Raw genomic sequence first — 12,406 nt, 5'->3', positions numbered from 1 at the left:
AAAGGACGTGGTGAGGGTGATTGGGGATTACGGTGATGATGGTATGGGATAAAGTGGTGAGGGTTAATGTGATAAAGATAATGGTGGTGAGGGTGATTGTGGCTATGTGAGTTTTGGATAAGAACAAGACTTTACGTAATATGAATGACAAACCTCTCCCCAGGTTTGGAGCTCTCATACTTTTAACACGAACAATTCACGAACAAGTTTTGTAAAGTTTCATGCGAAATAACGACACAGATTGTAGTAGAAGTTTGCTGGCTCATATTTCAAAATCTATAAATACAACTTTCTATTTGATCCATACGTACGTTCTCTGATATTACGATATTTACAAAAAGTATGAAGAAGAATTTTTGCAATTGGGAGATCAAGAACAAGTATGCATGAGTTATATGGGTGACTGGGGAGCAGGCTTTAAAATGATGGTTAACCACAACTGACAATTATCCTACCTGAGCTATTGATTTTACAAGAGATTTGACAATGGCATTCTAAAAGTAAAAAATAAAACTCTGTGTTTTATAAACAAATAAAACAACACTTCTTAGCAATGAACGGTTATATATTTTGGAAATAATTCGGGTAAATTGACGAATTTTTACGGGGAGGAGGAGGATTGTGTCAAATCATTTCAATCAATTTACATGGTGTCGTAACTCGTTGTGTTACTCATTTTCTATGAAATATAAAATTATCGGAGAAACTTTTATCTTTTATGTATTAAATGCCTGGATTACAAATTTTCAAACTTATAAAATCGACATATGGGATAGATATTCTCAGAAGAACAAGAAAATGGGAATTATTCGCACGTAAAGAGACATCAACATTTGAGCAGCTTCACTTCTACACAAATGCAAACAACAACGAATCCTACTAATTAGCATCAACCACCATTAAAACAACTCACGCTCGACAAATTGCACAATCAAACGGCCGCCGTATGTTAAACGTTCTCATATCAGATGCCACAACCGCTTGAATCTACCGTCATAAACTACAAGAACATCGAAGCCGTAACAACATACACAACATAATCAGACGCCAAATCCATTAAAGGGTTATATCACGAATTTTAGCCCCCTTTTATTAGCTAAATTGAAAGACCTTATTTCAGTGATTTTAAATCTGCAATTATAATTGAAATTGGATTGGTGAAAGTGATTTTATGGACGTTCAAAGTCACGATTTTCAGCATTTTTTGCGAACTTTTGATCGGTATGCTAATGAGTTGTGACGTAGATAGTTGAACACATATATCAACATGGCGTATTCTACTAGTAATCTTAATAAAAACGCGGAGAAAACGCTGTGTTGCTGGCGGACCTAATCAAATTAGTTGCGCCAATGATTCAAAAACCGAAGGAATGTCGATGCATCTGTTTCCTAAAAAAGAAACAGAGCCGCAAATACATAGAAAATGGGTAAATTTTGTGCGTAAACACAGACCGGGTTTTGAGGCTTCCTCTACCTCGTGTCTGTGTTCTGCGCATTTTGAAGATTCTTGTTTTGACCTAAATTTGAGCGTGTAAGTCAAGCTCAAGAAGGTTGAAGAAAGATGCTATCCCAACCATTACGTGGCTGGGATTCCTGAACCATTACAGGACGAAATAACCGATCGAAAGCGAAGACAAGTAAAGTTTACGCTTGTTTATGTTAATTTTCTTTTGTCATAAGTAAATTCGATATAAGTTTTGTAGATTATTCGACATACTCTCCATAAGCCATCGCTGAAGGAAACATGTTCTCTCAATGAGGAAGTACCATCTACTAGTGATGAAGCTGAGCATGTTTAAGTATGCACTGGGAAGCAAATGATTCGCCATTTGAACGGCTTGCTATTTTCCATTTTACATTTATGCTATGATTTAATTCCATATATTTTTTCTTTTGTCTTTTTCCCAGACTGACATTGAAGAAAGATATTCTTTCATTTAATTCTTTCAGCTTAACCTCTCAGTAGTTGCACCAATTTGTTTTATTGTTTACTCTTGTTTCAAAACCATTAAACTGCATGTCAACTTATATAGTGCATCCATGTATCTCCTATTTGGTTTTCATCTAGGCATATTTCCTGACCATTCCAAACTCAGCAAATAAGGTCAACAGTCTCTACAGTGCACAAGACTATTCCATCATTGCCTCTGATGGTATGTAACCTGTTGTGTTACCACTTGGATATGCTTTCCGAATAAAGTGGTAAACACAAGCAGGTAAAGGCCGAGTATTCTCCCATCCCATAGACCCACAAAACCATCGCATCAACCATCTGTATGCCACAGCTCTCAAGTACCTGAAGTAAATAAAAAGGTTGGACTAATTATTGTTGATGAAACAATGTTGATGATAAATTCTTTCTCATACAATTTACAATCTTACATATTTAATGATTGTGATGCTTGGCGGCGATAAGCACGTCCATTCCTATCTCTCAATAGTGGCCCGACGTTTTCAAGGACAGCCTCATGAACTAAAGGCCCTAATTTGGCATGCTGTGTTATGCATGATATTTTCTCAATGCTGCCATCGAATGTCATTTTCTGCAAAGCTGGTCCTATTTCCTTACAGCATCTGTACTCTAATGCGCCTTGTAACAAATCGGTATGACAGCATTGACAATTACACCTGAAACGTGGGAGCATTGTGGTTTATAAAGTAACTTTATGTATATTACAAACAGGAGAAAACAACAACTTACCATTCACCGAGTGGAATTACGCCATCACTTCGTTGTTCTAAGGTCGCAGGGAGAATTCCATCGGGATCATCTGGAGTATGCACTTCCTCACCATCTCCTGCGAGCGGTTCATCGTCATATGCGAAGTCGTTTAAATGCTCGACAACCCACGGATTCCGAGCTCGAATCAGATACGCATTCAGACATCGAATTCGAATTATCTGAGCACTGATTTGAAGCCATACTTTCCGGACAACTTGTTTTTAATATTTTATTGAAAATACTGTCATTATTTGTTTTAACACAAGAAAAACGACAACACTCTATAATATAATATTATATTGACGGAAACAGACGTGTTCAACTATCTACGTCACAAGTATCAATATGGCGTCGTAAAAATTCGCAAAAAAATTACCCGACTTTGGAGGCAAAATTAGGAACTTATATTTATCTGTTTAAGTCCAGCGACATGTCATAGTTCTTCAAATAATCCAAATTTTCAATTAAGCTAATAAAAAGGGGCTAAAATTCGTGATATAACCCTTTAATGAAGCCATCAAAAAGCAACATCCGCATATAAAACAAAATGACATACGAACTTCATCCGAAAATTACAAGAATCAGACTTAAAAAACTCCATCCCAACACAAACGAATTTGTCACAAACATCTCGAACAAACCACTAACCGAACAGCAAACTAAAATTTTTAACAAAGGATTAAATTACAACTTTAAAGACGCGAACAAACTTGACTACGTTGCCGACCTGGAATCCGCTTTAAAGTAAACCAATAACAGACCAAACGAAAGGAAGACATTCGTCACAAAATCACAAATAACCTCTGCCACAAACCACCTGTCACCTTAAACTACGAAGAACTACGAGCAATTAAAAACCTACAAAACGACGACCAAATAATCATATTACGAGCTGACAAAGGACGCAAAACAGTTATCATGGACAAATCAGAATACATCGACAAAGCAAAACCCTCCTACAAGACACCACCACCTACGAACTTCTCCACACAGACCCCAGCAAAACGACCACCAACCGCATCAACCAGAAACTGAAACAACTAAAAGACAAAAAGAAACTAAACGAAAATGACTACAGAAGAATCCGACCCAATGACGCATCCACCGCCAAATTCTACGCACTACCAAAAATCCTGAAAACAACCCACTTCGACCTATCGTATCACTTCCAGGATCACCTACGTATGAACTTTCAAAATATCTTTATAACATTCTGTATCCATTAGTCAAAAATTCACCTCACACCATCAGAAATGCCACCACTTTCCTCGCCAGTATTGAAAACAGTAAACTACGACCAGACGAAATCATGATATCCTACGACGTGACATCACTCTTCACATCCATACCACTAGACATCGCCAAACAAATTACAAACGAACTACTCACAAACGACAAAACTTGGCAAGCTACAACAAAACTAGACAAAAATGACATCCTAGACTTACTCAACCTTTGCCTCTGCAGTGAATTCACCTTCCAAAACACATACTACAGACAAATTTCAGGCACACCAATGGGATCACCACTATCCACATTCCTCGCAGAAGCTGTCATGCAACACCTCGAAACACAATCAGTCACAAACAACACAAACATCAGACTATGGAAAAGATATGTCGACGACATCTTTGCCATAGTCAAGAAAAAATAAAACTGAACAAATCTACACACCATAAACAATACCACAAAAGAACATTACTTTTACTAAAGACGAAGAGCACGACAAACAACTTACCTTTCTCGACATCCTACTAACCAGAACAGATGACGGTACACTAAACACACAAGTATACCGCAAAACCACCCACACAGACCAAATACTCGATTTCAACAGCAATCATCCAACACAACACAAAATAAGCTGCATTCGAACACTTTTCAACAGGATAAACACACATTGTAATACTGAAGAAGCCAAAAAAACAGAACGCAACTACTTATACTCCACATTTATTAAAAACAATTACCTAGAAACTTCATAAACAAAACTATATACAAAATGCAAAACAAAACACAAACCGACAAAAGCAACAAGCAACCGGACGAAACAGTAAAAATCGTCACATTACCATACATACATAAACGGAACATCAGAAATGACTGCCAGACTTCTTCGACCATTTAATATTAACGTCGCCCACAAACCTACACAAAAACTCAAATCATGTTTCACCAAACATAAAGACAAAACAACAATTCATGATACAACTGACGCGATCTACATGATACCATGTAAGGACTGTTCAAAGCAATACATAGGACAAACATCTAAGAAAATTGAAACAAGACTCACAGAACACAAAAACGCCATAAAACGACGAGATCCGAACTCACTACCGGCAGAACATACCCACGGAAACAACCACACATTCGACTGGACAGAAACTAAAGTACTCGGACGCGCACAGACTAAACACGCACGCGAATTTAAAAAAGCTTGGTACAGTAAAGACAACGACACAATAAACAGACATATTGACATACCCATCATATACTCACAACTAAAGAAAAAGCACAAAAAAACTACAAACAACACCAAAACTAAAACACTACACTCTATTATTAACACCAATCATATTCACAATACACAAAACCCATGGCAACGCATTTCACCCCATCCAATCACATTAATCCACCCACTAATCCAATTAGACGCTATAAACGTCTCCAAGCTAAAAAGCACGTGTAAATAAATATCCTCATTCTGATGAAAGCTCGAAGCAACGAGTCGAAAGCTCAATAAAATCACTTAAAATCGGAGAAACTTTTATCTTTTAATGTAAAATTATCAATATACGTAAAGATAGTGACTTTCTCCCTCCTTCAGCGTCCGTCACTCTTGAAGACAAAACATCACATATGGTTGTTGACAAACACAAATTATAACAGTTCATCTTAACCTTGACTTAACAGACATGTTGTCAGTCACTGATCCTGATGCTTGAAGCTCTGTTATGTACGATGTCACCTCGCAACAAACAAAATCACGGAAGGTGGTAAAGGAATTGTGGCAAAGTGAAGTCTGTCATGCTTTGGAAACTTTGTATCGAAGACTCGTCTCCGATATTTCATCAATGCTAAATAATTTGAGAGTGTCAAAGATCAACATCGTATGTAGTCTTTGTTAAAAATACTAGATCTCGGAGACAAAAAGTGTTTTACAAGTATGAAAAGAAATTTCACTTTCATGAACAAATTCTCTGTACGTCAGAGAACAAATCAATGAGCTCTTTCAAATGTGTCACATTCACAGACTTAAAGGTTGTCTACGTACGTACGCACCTGCGCAGTAATGGCTCAATCAACATTTCCTGTGTTGTCTATAAAGAATAAAATTGTATCATAGGAAGAGTAACTGATACCAGAAGAGGTCTATCTACAGGTGTCCCAAAAAACGGAACGCACATAAATTAATTATGTATTCGCTGAAATTTCCATGCAAAATAATGTAATTAGCTATTTTCAAGAAGACGGGGAAAGGCCAGCGAGGGCCTTATGTTACTGAGTGTTGAAGATATTGGTTGAGTTACAATGTGAAGATTACTTTGCAATTTTTTTAGCCTTCAGTCATAAAATTCTATGATAAAAGTCTAAAAGGTATACACCTCTGAAAATCTGCCAGGAACCACAAGTTACATAGAATAATGAGATAATTGTCCCAATGAAACTCTTTTTACAAATATGTGATGATATAAATGTTAAGTATATACATAATATGCTATCTGTTTGCATTCTATATTTTAGTCACTTATTGGTTAATTATTTTGAAGGTAGTGACACAGGTGCCCCAAGTTTATAGAGACATCAATGGTGTAACAGAATTTCTCAAAAACAGCAAGATTTGCAAATGTTATTGCATATCAGATTTTTCAGCCAGGTTGTTTGACTAAACACTGTACTCACTTAGAAATTCTTTAAATTTCATTTGGCGTACATTCTGAAAAAGGTAAAAACAACATTTCAAGACCTGGAATGATATATTGATGTAGTGGAAAAGCTGGAAAAAAACTTGCAAACTTGGATATGCCAATGATCTTGAAGGATGGGATCTAGTTTTGACACGACTGGTTTGTTAGCAGGTAATGAAAGACTTGTCCTAAAATACCAAACATTGTATTATTTCATCACAAACAAAACAGCATACAGTACTCGTAACAGACTAAAACTGTATTCTTTTCACATGCAACTTTAAAAGTGACAAGTAAATAGTTGGTTTAATTTACATTGGACCTACTTATCTCTTGATGTATGACACAGACGTTTATATGGTGGTGAGCCATATAAGTCATTTACAGGACCTACTTATCTCTTGATGTATGACACAGGCGTTTATATGGTGGTGAGTCATATAAGTCATTTACATTGGACCTACTTATCTCTTGATGTATGACACAGACGTTTATATGGTGGTGAGCCATATAAGTCATTTATTGGACCTACTTATCTCTTGATGTATGACACAGATGTTTATATGGTGGTGAGTCATATAAGTCATTTACATTGGACCTACTTATCTCTTGATGTATGACACAGATGTTTATATGGTGGTGAGCCATATAAGTCATTTACATTGGACCTACTTATCTCTTGATGTATGACACAGATGTTTATATGGTGGTGAGTCATATAAGTCATTTACATTGGACCTACTTATCTCTTGATGTATGACACAGATGTTTATATGGTGGTGAGCCATATAAGTCATTTTACATTGGACCTACTTATCTCTTGATGTATGACACAGATGTTTATATGGTGGTGAGTCATATAAGTCATTTACATTGGACCTACTTATCTCTTGATGTATGACACAGATGTTTATATGGTGGTGAGTCATATAAGTCATTTACATTGGACCTACTTATCTCTTGATGTATGACACAGATGTTTATATGGTGGTGAGTCATATAAGTCATTTACATTGGACCTACTTATCTCTTGATGTATGACACAGATGTTTATATGGTGGTGAGTCATATAAGTCATTTACATTGGACCTACTTATCTCTTGATGTATGACACAGATGTTTATATGGTGGTGACCCATATAAGTCATTTACATTGGACCAACTTATCTCTTGATGTATGACACAGGCGTTTATATGGTGGTGAGCCATATAAGTCATTTACATTGGACCTAATTATCTCTTGATGTATGACACAGGCGTTTATATGGTGGTGAGCCATATAAGTCATTTACATTGGACCTAATTATCTCTTGATGTATGACACAGGCGTTTATATGGTGGTGAGCCATATAAGTCATTTACATTGGACCTAATTATCTCTTGATGTATGACACAGACGTTTATATGGTGGTGAGCCATATAAGTCATTTACATTGGACCTAATTATCTCTTGATGTATGACACAGGCGTTTATATGGTGGTGAGCCATATAAGTCATTTACATTGGACCTACTTATCTCTTGATGTATGACACAGATGTTTATATGGTGGTGAGTCATATAAGTCATTTACATTGGACCTACTTATCTCTTGATGTATGACACAGATGTTTATATGGTGGTGAGCCATATAAGTCATTTACATTGGACCTACTTATCTCTTGATGTATGACACAGATGTTTATATGGTGGTGAGTCATATAAGTCATTTACATTGGACCTACTTATCTCTTGATGTATGACACAGATGTTTATATGGTGGTGAGCCATATAAGTCATTTACATTGGACCTACTTATCTCTTGATGTATGACACAGATGTTTATATGGTGGTGAGTCATAAAGTCATTTTACATTGGACCTACTTATCTCTTGATGTATGACACGAATGTTTATATGGTGGTGAGTCATATAAGTCATTTACATTGGACCTACTTATCTCTTGATGTATGACACAGATTTATATGGTGGTGAGCCATATAAGTCATTTATTGGACCTACTTATCTCTTGATGTATGACACAGGCGTTTATATGGTGGTGAGTCATATAAGTCATTTACATTGGACCTAATTATCTCTTGATGTATGACACAGGCGTTTATATGGTGGTTAGCCATATAAGTCATTTTCATTGGACCTACTTATCTCTTGATGTATGATGACACAGGCGTTTATATGGTGGTGAGTCATATAAGTCATTTACATTGGACCTACTTATCTCTTGATGTATGACACAGATGTTTATATGGTGGTGAGTCATATAAGTCATTTACATTGGACCTACTTATCTCTTGATGTATGACACAGATGTTTATATGGTGGTGAGTCATATAAGTCATTTACATTGGACCTACTTATCTCTTGATGTATGACACAGGCGTTTATATGGTGGTGAGCCATATAAGTCATTTACATTGGACCTACTTATCTCTTGATGTATGACACAGGCGTTTATATGGTGGTGAGCCATATAAGTCATTTATTGGACCTACTTATCTCTTGATGTATGACACAGATGTTTATATGGTGGTGAGTCATATAAGTCATTTACATTGGACCTACTTATCTCTTGATGTATGACACAGGCGTTTATATGGTGGTGAGTCATATAAGTCATTTACATTGGACCTACTTATCTCTTGATGTATGACACAGATGTTTATATGGTGGTGAGTCATATAAGTCATTTACATTGGACCTACTTATCTTGATGTATGACACAGATGTTTATATGGTGGTGAGTCATATAAGTCATTTACATTGGACCTACTTATCTCTTGATGTATGACACAGGCGTTTATATGGTGGTGAGCCATATAAGTCATTTACATTGGACCTACTTATCTCTTGATGTATGACACAGACGTTTATATGGTGGTGAGTCATATAAGTCATTTACATTGGACCTACTTATCTCTTGATGTATGACACAGATGTTTATATGGTGGTGAGCCATATAAGTCATTTATTGGACCTACTTATCTCTTGATTTATGAAACAGACATTTGAATGGTGGTGAGCCATATAAGTCATTTACAAGAAAAGATAATCAATATAATTTCAATACCTTAACAACTTTAATGCTTGGACTCTTATAAGCATTTGCAGTCTGTGCTTTGGCTTTTTAAATGCATTTTACTATTCTTTCCTCCTGTTCTTTACTGTAGAAATACAAATACATATGCTTAAAATCACAAACATCTTCAGCGGATGATTGGTTTACTTCATCCATAACAACACTTAATGTATAGACTTAATTCTTGTGCATTATTTGTACACAAAACCATGTAAAATTTTTATAGGTCAAAGCAGACGTAATCTTGATGATATACACCTCAGTTTAGGTGTGCTCTAAAATTTCTTCGGGGGTACAAAATAAGGTTTGAAAATAATAACAACATGGGAGGTTTGAATTAAATCAACAGCTGATTTCAAATTTATTATTATTTTTATCCTTAATAATTACATGAACAGTCAATGATAATACACAATTTTGTTCACAAATTTACCTTTGAGTAGAAAATCTTCTATAGAATCGTTCAATTTATTTTCTTGTTCATCAATCGACATGGATGTATTTAATACCGTAATAGGGCAAAATGTTCAGTTTAATTCCCTTGACTCTGTCTGCCAACCTTCTTTGGGACTTCTCGCTTTCTTTTCGGTGCCATTCACCTTCACTACAACTCTATATATCTGTATATCTTTAACATAGGCAGAAAATTTTGCTCCGATATTCAAAATTTGAAGTGAAGTAACAAATATTTCAAAAACATTGCTCGCTTAAATTCTCAAATTTTGCGCGGTCATAATCAAGTCGTTTTCTTAATGGTTTCCATCCATCAAAACTACATTTATATCACAGTCTAACGGGAGAAAGACTAGGACCTGATAAATATTGAAAGTGAAACAAAAAGAAAATTTACGTGCTTACATCATGTTTAGGTAAAGCTTCTCATTGGCTGAAACGCGTCACATGCTCACTGGATATCATTCTCTGATTATGCTCTCACTTTATAGCAAGAGTGTATGAAGTATATTACATTGATCATGATGTTTGCTATTCATAGCTCAGGCTTTTTATAACAAAGAAAATGTTTTTAGTAGTTTTCATACGGTTGATGAAGCTGTCAACTGCATCAATTTTTACAACGTTTGTAGCTACTTTGTAGTGGTAAATCTTTTGTCGAGATTGTTTACAGAAGTTGGTCGGCCCATATTGGCCATCTACACCTAAACCTTTGAACAAAATTTTGAAGAATTATGGTATTCAAATTTCAAAGAGAGAACGGTTGGTATAGCAAATGACAAGATTACTTTATTTTGTTGGTTATGTCGGTGTAATTTTTGTTCATTTAGTATGTAGCTCAAGTAAGAAAGACGTCCTTGCCCCAAGTTGGTATAAATGTGAGTGCTCGGAAATAATCTTTCGTCAAACTGAATTAGAGTGGTTTTCTTGGGAGAGGAAAAGTGTGAAGACAATATGTCTCCCAGGTCCGTTTCAACACTTCATTCCAACTTTCAGAAATTTTCAATTGGCTTAACTTCGACTTTGTCATTGTCTGTTTTCAGCTTTCCATGCAATGAAGAAATCCATCGAGATTCGCTCATTACAAAAGCTAGCGTGTTGCCTGTTGTATCATAAATATGTGTAGAACAAATTAATTTCATGTTCCTGTGCGTTTTCTGTTATAGCAGGAAGTATTAAGACAGGTAGCTCTTTGTAAAGTCAATTGTTTTCATAAAAATTGTCCGAAATCTTAGTCCCATTTACAGAAATCGCATGCAATGTAAGAAGACAGCAATTTTGCATCAAACGACAATGATTATCGACAATGAAAGTGAAACAAAAATGAGACACAAAGACTATAGCAACTATGAAATAAATATATCACAGATGAAAATTGACAACTTTTCTAAAAGTGACTACCGCAAAGAATGTCGAAACGTCAGTCAATACGAGCACCAACAGTCAACGACTGGATATACATCAACAAAGATGTAAGATTAAGTCAATTGCAGTTCGCAATGGCCATAGGAGTTGAATAACTGCAATCAAAAACTAAGTTATCTCTAAAATCTGATAGTTCCGTAAATTATGATTTTAAAATTTCCAATTTTCGTTTGCACGGCCATTATCATTATACGCAGCGAAATCTAGATACTTTATGCATGGGCAAAATGCAAAATTAGCCATTGATGTGCTATGCTTTAACGGCCAACGACGAGTATCCTCGTCAAAACAAGTAATAAGCATAGAATTTCTAGCCATTTCCTGGGTAAAATGGTTTAATATCACAAATTGTAAGTGCAGTTCCGATTGAAATTTTGCTGCCCTTCCACTTTCCGTTGATATTGAATCATGGTTGTCAAGAAGATCACGAGGATATCTCATGTTTAAGAAATTTGCTTTGTTTGTATTCTTCGTGTGAACGCGAAGTCATCAATAATATAGTCGCCATGTTTAGGGCTGGTAATCTGGCTCTTGTACAGCCAATAACTAGATTTTGGCTTTTGCCTTTTGGCTGCATTTGTCCTTCACCAATTCTATGGACTGTAGCATGTCATTTGAACCGTTACAGTGATGAGACTGTCACAGTTATTTTTGCTACACCGCGAAATTTAGTATTCTTCGGAAAAACGCTTACAACGCACAATTAGGAGAGAAGATCCATATTTTTATCAGCAACATGTCCCCTCAGTTTACCAAGTTGATATTTTAATAATAATGAATAATCTTTTCAATTATTTAAAATTAAAATTTCATGTAAGTTA

General features: G+C 35.8%; 2 long non-coding RNA genes across 3 annotated transcripts; both read right to left on the bottom strand.

Moving 5' to 3' along the window:
- Nucleotides 1–60: 60 nt before the first annotated feature.
- Nucleotides 61–11,749, bottom strand: LOC124435881. Its single transcript, XR_006945206.1, has 3 exons — nucleotides 11,491–11,749; nucleotides 7,019–7,023; nucleotides 61–173 (listed from the first exon to the last, which is right to left on the bottom strand). It is a non-coding gene; the product is annotated as an uncharacterized LOC124435881 (long non-coding RNA).
- LOC124435877 lies at nucleotides 5,526–6,784 on the bottom strand. 2 transcript variants are annotated; one of them, XR_006945201.1, is made up of 5 exons: nucleotides 6,743–6,766; nucleotides 6,629–6,662; nucleotides 6,008–6,045; nucleotides 5,626–5,693; nucleotides 5,526–5,563 (listed from the first exon to the last, which is right to left on the bottom strand). It is a non-coding gene; the product is annotated as an uncharacterized LOC124435877 (long non-coding RNA). The 2 variants fall into 2 exon arrangements; XR_006945200.1 differs by having other exon boundaries at nucleotides 6,629–6,784.
- Nucleotides 11,750–12,406: the final 657 nt, after the last annotated feature.

The sequence above is a fragment of the Xenia sp. Carnegie-2017 genome, unplaced genomic scaffold (assembly GCF_021976095.1).
Source record: "Xenia sp. Carnegie-2017 unplaced genomic scaffold, XeniaSp_v1 HiC_scaffold_16, whole genome shotgun sequence".
NCBI classification, from domain to species: domain Eukaryota; kingdom Metazoa; phylum Cnidaria; class Anthozoa; order Malacalcyonacea; family Xeniidae; genus Xenia; species Xenia sp. Carnegie-2017.
This window is presented reverse-complemented; position numbering and strand designations above follow the sequence as displayed.